Below are 10,711 nucleotides of genomic sequence, written 5' to 3'. Positions count from 1 at the left end.
TGAAATTTTTTTTCATTGAGCGGGTCATATTTATATGATTATGTTTTTCAATATGTTATAATTGTTTCCATAGATATACTGTGTGATTAGTCAAATAATGATTACTCGATATTCTTAAGTATATAATAAAATATTATGTGATATCCTACATATATTATCTAAGCATTGTAATATTACTTAGCAATATACTTATAGTTATAACTAAAAATTGGATTTTCATGCATTAAAAAAAGTCAAAATATGCAAAAAAAAAAAAAATGCATAACATGCAACATTTTTATTAAATTTTATATTTGATTTTAATTTTGCAGTGATAATATTTTATTATTTTTATTTAAATTTTCATTAACAAAAAGTATAAGATGTATAATATAAAGCAAATATGTAATAAAAAAAATGTAATTTAATTAAAAATAATTTAATTTAATTTTGTTAAATCTTAATTTAATATTTAATCATTAGGTAATATATTATAAAAAATATTTCATTGAAATTAAATAGTAGACACATTGGTGATATAAATAGAAAAAAATACGGTTTAATGTAGTATGTTAATTGGAAAAACAATAAGTTATCAACGGTTATTTTTTGAGACATAAAATATTTGATAATATATATAAACGTACCTATAATTTTTTTTTTTTTTGCTTAACACCTTTTTGGACCGTTTGGTGTTTATTTGACGGTTTTTTTTTGTTAAAATATGCAAAAATATGTAGAATATGCACTAACATCAGAATATGTGAAAATATGCAGTGTAAAATTTTGATACTTAATCAATCAATTAATGATTTGTGGACACTTATTGACTGCGTGTATATAATGTTGAAAATAGAAACATACATTTTACGCGAAATTTGGTCTTTACTTATAACGATAATATTTATTTATTGATTTACTTATTCATCTAGTGAAATGCGGTCAACATAATCTGCAGATTACATGTATAGTGTTTTATCTCAGAAGTGATATTCAAAAAACTATAACGGGATTATAGGAATAATAACCGGAAAATTGAGAGTGGACGTCCTTTTATAAATTATTATATAGGTGTACGTGTATCCCGTCACCAGGATAGAACCGTAGGATTAGTTCAGTGGAAATGATAATAAAAACCACTGACGACAAAGAATAATGAATTATGAACTTTTTTCGGATGCGCGTTTGTACGTTATTCTACCCGCAGTGTACGCGGTGTATTTGATGACCAACGCTGAAGCATATCCGGATGACGATTTGTCATAGTATTAGGCAAATGTGTAATATATTTATTAATTTATTATCATTCCTTTAATTTATTTTATATTCATATGAATATAGCAGCGTAAGTGCATAATAAATATAGATAATAATATGTAGTACCCGCGGTTGTTTGTCGTCCGAGTTAAATAATAAAAATGTGCACTTACATGAATACGTGTGTACATATTATTATAATTTTTAATATCAACCACAAATCACGCTTTTATGCCGACGTCGAAGTCATAGTAATTATTGTTATGTTTTCGTGGAGTATTGTGCCCGGGAACGTGTGCATTTTAAATCAATATGAGAAGGTATTTTCGTAAATAATATATGGATAACAGTAGTTATTTGGTATATAGAAAACCTTTTAAAAAATAATTACAATTTTGAATATTTTGTAGCTTGAGTGAGCAGAATAAGGTATTTTTTTTTCATTTAATGTATAAATAAAATATATACTTTAAACTATTTATATTATAATTACTTTTATGTAAATGAAATAATAATAACATTTTTTATTTTATGTTTGATCAAATACTGTTTACAAAAGTTTTATAATTTTTCCTTTTTTCTTCTAAATATAAATTCAAAAATTAATTGCATTTCAAATTATTATAAAATTAATTTCGCGGTGCACAAAAACACATCGTAATAGAGATCCTTAAATGTAATCCTTAATCTGAAACATCCTTTAAAATCATTTTCAGAAACAAAATTAACAAATTCAATTAATAAATCATTTACTGTTTAAATCTGTATGCTACGTAATAGATCCTATGATCGTTTTTGTTTATAAATTGGTTTTTTCAAAATATATTCATGTTTCAAAAGTAATTTCATGTAGTATTCCTCCAGAAATTGTGTTTTTAGTCTACTATAATCATTATTTATAACTTTGAAGTTTTTGAATCAAATAATCAATCTCGTTTTAAACAATATAGTTTAACTAGTTGAAGTGAACATTTTTACCTGCTTTCGAACACAAAATCATTCTGAAATGAGTTATCGAATACTTAAAATTACAATACCATTGATTTCTAATGGATGTGAACTATTTATTAAAGGATTAAATATTACTATTATAATATTATTTATAGTATAATAGTGTGCATAGATAGGGAATTAACTGAAAAAAATGTAGACGGACATTAATACGACGTACGTAAAATGTAGTATAATATAATAAAGTATTACATAAAGATGTTATACGTACAGTAGTTACACAAACACAAATATGATATTATATACCATAATTATTATATATATGTATATTGTATAACATAATGTACATGGTAGATACATTCTGTTCATTAATAGTTCTTATATGCTAGATGATATAAATAAGCTTTAAATGGGTAGGATTAACCAACTGAAACTAAGCTTAGATCATTGGCCATCAAGTACCTATAAATATAAATTTAACGTTTACATTTTAAATTCTCGATTTAACTCTAAGATGTACGCATATTAAAGTTATATCTCAAAACAGTCAAAACCAAGCAAAAAATATTTATAACATTTATAAATTTATAATAGCAGAATGTGTGATAATGAATAATATGCCATTTAATTAAAAGTTGTATATAACATAAAAATGAAATGAAACTTATAGTTTTTTTTTTTTTTTATGACGAGATACCATTGAATCAATTATTATTATGAATATATATATTTTTTTTTAAATAAAATTCAACAATAAATATGACGTATTATATCCATATTATACATTATGTATGTGTATTAAAGACATTTTTTGTATTAGTATTTAACTTCTAAAAAGGCTTTGATATAATTAATTTGGAGAGTAAAAATGTTCTATAACACTTTAGATAAATGAAAATAATATTACATTGTATATGGGTGGTTTTTCGCTTGTTGTTCATTCATATTTTTTTACATTTGATTGTTTGCTGATTGTTCAAATTATAAGTTATATTGTGCTCGTAATAATAACAATAATTGGATAGTGGTGTTTTATACTTGTGTATTAATTGTTTGTTTTTTTTGTGAGATTGTTAAAACTTTTGCGAGTTCTGCTGACACTTATGCTAATTTCAAACATCTTATTTTGTATATAAATATGAATAATAACCGTCATAATTATGAGTGAATTAAAATTGATACGGGAAGAAATTTATAGGTACACTGGAAAAACGGATCTACAATCCTATCTTGGAATATATACAAAAAGATTCACTAAGCATGCTTATTCAGCTACCACTATTTATTTCATGAATAATTAATTTATTAAAATTTTGGAGTTTTTTGTAAATTTACGTTTTATATACAAGTATTTTTATTTTATTTTTTTATACCATTTAAAGAGTGTCCTGTAGCAATTCTCAAACTTATTTTTTTCAAATGAGAACTTATATTTATTTTTGTGAATTATTTAGAAGATGATTTTTTTTAAACATTTTGATGTATCTAAATTAAAATTTAAACCAATTCTTTTTAAGTTATTAATATATATTTATATGAAATAAGATAATCCTTCAACATTTTTTTTCCAAAAACATAACATAGATATAATGTTTGATCAAGTATTTATTATACTTAAGAGCTTTTTCTAAATAAAGATATTGATAGATTATAATTCATTACTAAAGATAAGCCTCTATATTTTCAATCTCTTTATCGTGGATTTATATTATTCTTAGTATATGTAGCTTAATAATTCAAAAGCTCTTATAAGATTTTCTATTTAGATATTTCAACACTTAATTGACATTGGTAAGAAAAAAAGGAAGTTTTAATTTGAAATGAAAGAAAAAACAAGTATTCAGTACTTTAAATTCCTACTATTGCAGAGTAAAAATATAAACTGATATATAAATACTTATTCAGTAAATAGCATTTACTAAATATTATTTACTAATAATTAAAATAAATAATATTGACTTTAAATTAGTCGTACATTATTAACAGTAATTTAATGGCCAAAATATATTATTTTAATTAATACGCTAGTCAACTTGAAAGAAACTCGTTTGACTATATTTAACACTTATTATACATGACAAGTGTCGTGGATAATAAAAATTGAATTAAATCAAAAACATAACCAAATCAAATTCTTACAAAATTTAGAATTAGAAGGAAAAAATTACCAGTTGTTTAAAAATTGATATAATTATTTTTATTTTAAATTAGTTTTTTATTATTTGAAGTATAAATTATATAACTTGAGTACTTAATATTTTATAGAAAAATAATTGTTGGTTGAACAAATTTATACACGTAGGCTATTATTATTGTGTTTCATTGCGGAAAAATAAAAATTGAATAAAGTAACGTTGTTTTAAAATTTTTAACTACGTTAAATCGTTTTATTCATAATTTCGTAATAACACAATTACCAATAATGTTTAGGAAATGGTTTTATAAAAAATAACTGTAATATCATCCATAAGAATTTTACTGTAATTTATATTGATGTAGATTAGAATAATATTATTAATTTTAACCAAAATTCTCCGGCAGAGTAAGTAACTATTCAAAATGTTGGTAATGAAACATTGAAACATTTTGAAAAAGTTAAAAAAATAATCATACTTAATCAAGTGAACAATGGCAGTATGGCATACACATGAATCGTGTGTCGCGATCACAATTACCTAACGGTCTTAATGTATCCGTTCATACGCAGTAGCACAAAAAGACCCAAAAACTCGTGGATAGCATGTGTAAGCAGAAAACGAAACATTTGAACGTTGGTGACAGATCGGACTAAGTGCTTTACTGGAACATAAATACTGAAATGATTTAAAGATTACAGACTTGTTTATAACAAATTCAGTGTATTTGCTTAATTAAACGAAACGCAGGAACGTTAAGTGCGACCATACATTACATTATTTGTATAACCTATTTTTCACTATTATTTTTGAAGTTTTCTAAAAAAATCATATTTTCACAACCAGAAGTCCAGTATTGAATTGTGAATTTGTTTCTATATTTAACAATTTTTAACATAATATTTTAATGTTATTTCCTATAGATATTAATAATTTTTTTTAAATCATGATAATCAAATTTTTAATTTGTACTTTTCTATTTCTGTGATTTTTAATATACTACCTTTGATAACATGGTTACTTAAGTGATAGTATATTACTGTATAATAATACTATCACTATAATCAAACATGAAATCAATTTTTGTATATGTTACTATATCTGATATGTCAAATGATAAAGTTTATCGTATTTGGTTGTATTAATGTATGAAGTTTTCAGGACCAGTAAAATATAACTAAAAAATTTTATTTGTATATTGATCTAATAACCCGGTTCTCAAGATTGGTTCGTGTAGTAGGAGTAACTGTCGAATAACTTTTTAACTGGTTAGTTATATAAATTTCGAAAGAAAGAAGTGTGTTGAAATACTATGCAATGCCATGTCACAGACTAAAACCGATGAAAACAACAACTCATTAACAGATAAACAATTTACGGTTGTATCAAATCATTGAATGTGTGATACCTTCCATAAAATAAATACAATTAGTCATTATGATGTCTTAAAACATGAAAATAATTATATAAATGAAATAAATCAGTCGGTTTATTAAAGAAAAATATTGTACCTAGTTTGAAAGTATTTGGAATTATCAATAAATACTTTTTGAAAGTTCTTAAATTTTATCGGGTTTTTATATTAATACAAAATTGCGTTCGGGACACTAAAAAAATGCGCGGCTGACTCACAAACGATGGTTGGAATATGTGTTCAAACAGGACAACAACGACAAATGGTGATTAAACTACAAGCGACTCAAACGGAGAAGTCACATAGAAGCGTTGAACGGATGTGACAGGTGCATACAAAAATAATTGAGACATGTGATGACAATGGGCCAGAAAAGACAGGGAAAAACAGGCCGTGTAATAAAATTAGCTCTAAAGTGCTTCCCTCATGGGTGGAATAGAGGTGGTAGAAAAGTTGTCTATCCTATGCGCTCTTATGCATATCGGTTTATTTGAAAGCATGATTAATAATAAAAGAAAGTAGCTTACAGAGCAGTGCGGTATTTATATGTTATTATGTTGTTTTATAATAATATATAATCTTGGTATTGTAGATTGAATCATAATTGGGTCGTGGAGCGAATTCAAACCACGCGCCGAGGACATATTAATCTAACCACGGTTCACAAAATTAAAAAAAAAAATAATAACGTTTAAAATTGTCCATAACATTTAGGTACTAAATTCAGGTTATTACATTTTTTTATTTAGTGTACACATGCATAAAATATACGAGTAATCCAGTCCCCTAGCTAATAATTAATACCGCCTGCACCGTGGTTTTTACGACACTGTAATATACGGATACAGAGATCCTGGTTTGAATTTTAACTTATGTACGGATGATTTAAACATAATGGCGAAAACACACAATACGCGTCTACAGTAGGTAATAGTAATGACAATAATAATAATAATATGATTACAAATAATATTTTATTTTGTACTTTCATAACCATTACGAGATACCGGAAAATTTAAGTCACGACAGTGGTGTAGCTAAATTGCCTATACAGAACGCCACGTTACTGCCATTATATTATCAGAATGACGTTTAAGAATGATTTAAAATAAAACATAACCAAAAATAGAAAAACTGCGTTAAAAGCTTTTATTGAACAATATATTTCATTAAATAGGTTGTCGTTTAGTTAATCAACACGTTAATTATAAAACCAATGCACATTTAGCACATTATAGCATGCCATATTATGCATATATATGCACGTCGTATGTGCCAGCGTATATAAAATAATGGTTAATTAATTTATAGTACTATACTTATGTAAAAAAAAAAAAATATATATAATTACATTTTTAAACTGCGTACAATAGATGTACAGCGAACGGCATACTAACTGTATAGGAAATATTTGAATCCAAACCATTTCCTCCGTCTCAGTAATGTCTCAGTTACGAGAAAATACGTATAATATTAAAATTGCCGAACTAAGGCCGACAGTCGGTTCACGTCTCCCCAGTGTTTTCGACAAACGTAAATACAAATCTATTCGCTGAACTTCGTATTTGTACGAGTAAGTAGATAATATTATACGCATAAGGATTAGTATTGGAATTTGGAATAGAGCTTACAAGTTTCGTTATGGTGTACAATGTACCTTGTACATGATATTGCACTTTAATTTGATCTATCGTATATATAATAACGAAGATCACCTATTAGAGTTCTATATTTTACTAAAACTAAATCAATTGTATTGAGCTCATTCGAATCGTTTTCTTGAATAGTTTTTAAACAATTATTGTTTATCTATACATTTAATATACCTAATTCTTAATATAACCTATATATTATATTAATATAATCATGATCTTACACAAATGATATCTTATCTAATCCTTCTAAATCTAGTTTCTGGATACGAATCAGTTAATAATAAGAATTCCATTTTTAAATTAACACGACACCATCGATGTTCCTTATCTATTAAATTGTGAACTGTTTATTTTAAAATCCTTGCTTAGAATATTCCATTTCTTATATATCGTAATACACAGTATACATTATTTTCAAAACTACTATTCAATTCCGAGAGCTATGACGTTATCGTTATGTAATAGAAAATAATAACATTTTTATTATTGACCATTTTATTGATTTAAACAAATTATTATTATTACCTATTATTAATATTATATAATAAAATACGAAGTTTGATGTCGTGTATGTTTAAAATGTCTTTAACAATATGATTGACAGTAAAATCATCGTAAACACGTGATATTTATGTCCGTAAGTAACATTGTGCATAAGAAATATTTATTTTACATGTGTGTAGACTTATTAAGAGCTACCAAGAGCGTAATAGATATAAATAAAATAGTTTGTTACCTGGGGATTTAAAATAAACTCCTCCGTCGGTGCAATTACAAGACTCCGAATTCCGATTCGCCGGCTACTAATGCACGGATAATTTATGCAAATTGTTTGCAATAGACAATTTATTGGTATGGTCCTGGTATGATAGATACGTGATATCACGTACGAAACTAAAATCTGTATGTAGGTACTCTGATAAAACCTATATATATATATATAAATTAAACAACACACATGCACATTCATGGATATTGACGTATATTATGCGTACGTGTGTGTAATGTGTATGAGTGCCTGCGTGTAAATTGTTCACGGAAAATCGACAGTGCTCTGAATAAAAATGTACCAATTTAAAATTTTTGAAAATTGTTTTGATCGCATAAACTCGTGTATTTGGATAAAGATCCCAATATAGGGGACGGTTAAAAAAAAAAAAAAAAAATAACCAAGTTATACTTTACGGTACACGCTATCATTTTTCGTTACAATGCAAGAATATGAAAAATAGTATACTCGTATTTCACAAAACAAAGTTTTGGTCGATATAAACATTTTTATGACATATTATTTGAGGTTTTTTTTTACTTGCTATAAATAAATTTTGTAAATGTTACGTATAAAATGAATAAAACTATGGACGTATTTTATTAATTGTTATTACTGTATAATACCTACATATATTCCGATTTTCTAATGTAACTCATACGGGTGAAAGAAGACTGAAAAATTATTAATAATTTAATATTAGTTTATTTTAAACAACGCTAATAAAATATGAGCCAATTTATAAATTATTTATCGGTAAACATAAATTTGTTAGTCTATTAGAATATTATACTAAATTGCAAGACCTTACGTCAAAACCTATGTCTATAATTTATCGGTTGTGAAAATAGACAGAACGATTTTCGAATAATATATATATATATTTAGTAAAAGATGAAATTAATTTATATCTTGTCAGAAACATATTTTATCTTACTTATATGTAAAGAATTTTTTTTATTTTCTGTGGTTGGATGATGATGTGATCATTTTATTTTTTATCATTAATTATACTAGATATAAAATATTTTAAAGAAAAACACATAAGAAAATCTTTTAATATTGATTTCTCTTCTTAAAAAAATAAAAAAAAAATGAAAAAATGTTGATCTATGATTATTTATAGTTTAGATTTTAGATAATGAAATCTTGATAGCATGCTTATTGAAATACTTTCTTTTCAAAAATAATTAATTGTGATAGGTGTGACATGAGTGATATGGCCTACTTCTAAATTTCCTTAAAAATATTATGTAAAAATGTTTGTATTTTCAATTTTATTTCAGTATTTAAATTCATCGTTACTAAATGGTACAAAAATAAACTGTTTTAATTTCTATTTAGATTTTATTTAAACATTAAATGTATTTAACATTAGTTTAGAATAGACTAACAAGTATAAATATTAATTTTAATTTGAAACTTTATTGTTATGTTTATCAATTATATATTTTTACTGAATACTGTCTAAATGTTATATGGTGTAATAAATTTTAATTGTATTTTACTATTATAATTGTGGTGAAGACTAAACATTGTTTTTTTGGATTTTTATCTAAAACATTTTGTTAAATTTATTTTACCAACTGTGTATACATGTAATTTTTAATCACAGAACTTTCACCCTTCCTATATGTACTAAAAAAAAAAAAAACAAAAAAATTAATGAAACTTTCATAAAATGACCGTTTTTTGAATATGCATAAAATATGTCTATTCAAATTTCATAGCTGTCATTCTGAATACGGTTATCTGCATTGAGATTCCTTCGTATACAAAATTATAACTATATATACACTCAATACACGCAATAAAATTTATTTTGAAGAGAACGGTCAAAATGTTTTCGTTTAAAATATCGTTTAAATCCTTTGCAGAGATATTTTTTAATTTTTGTTTTATATTTTTAGTTTCTATTTATGAAGTGTTGGCATATCTCGAATTCCCATCATGACCGTTGGAATTTTGGCTGTTCTGATAACCAATACCGGAGTACTGTTGTTCTTATACATATATACGTATGCATAAACATATAAAATATTCAACGCATACTTTAACATAAAGTCTATAAATATATATTTTTTGTCTTAGACATCTGTAATTAAAACTATGACAGATGTTACAATGAATTAATCAAATGATTTATTATTTTTGTTTGATATCTTGAAATGTATTGTCATGTACAATTTATTATATAGTACGCATAGAATTCAAAGTCCATTAAAATTATGATAGAACAAATTTCTGACTAATAAATATTAAAAATTGGAAATCCATTTATTTCAATTTACATTTGAAATTAATTATTACTTATGAAATATAACACAACAATATTATTATAGTATGTCAGAAAAATATATTTTTTTGAATTTCCGCCACGAAAGTAAAATTTTATTCTATGAAAAGAGCTGAATTAAGTAATAAGAAATCGCATTGTAGTTGTATCAATGCCTTATTGTTCAATGTACTCGGAAAAAAAAATGTTGGCGTGAATCTTAAAGTTTTAAATCATTTTTGACTAAATAAATTCACTGAAATATTTTTGAAATAA

This window comes from Melanaphis sacchari, unplaced genomic scaffold (assembly GCF_002803265.2).
Source record: "Melanaphis sacchari strain LSU unplaced genomic scaffold, SCAv2.0 Contig91_pilon_pilon, whole genome shotgun sequence".
Lineage (NCBI taxonomy): Eukaryota > Metazoa > Arthropoda > Insecta > Hemiptera > Aphididae > Melanaphis > Melanaphis sacchari.
This window is presented reverse-complemented; position numbering follows the sequence as displayed.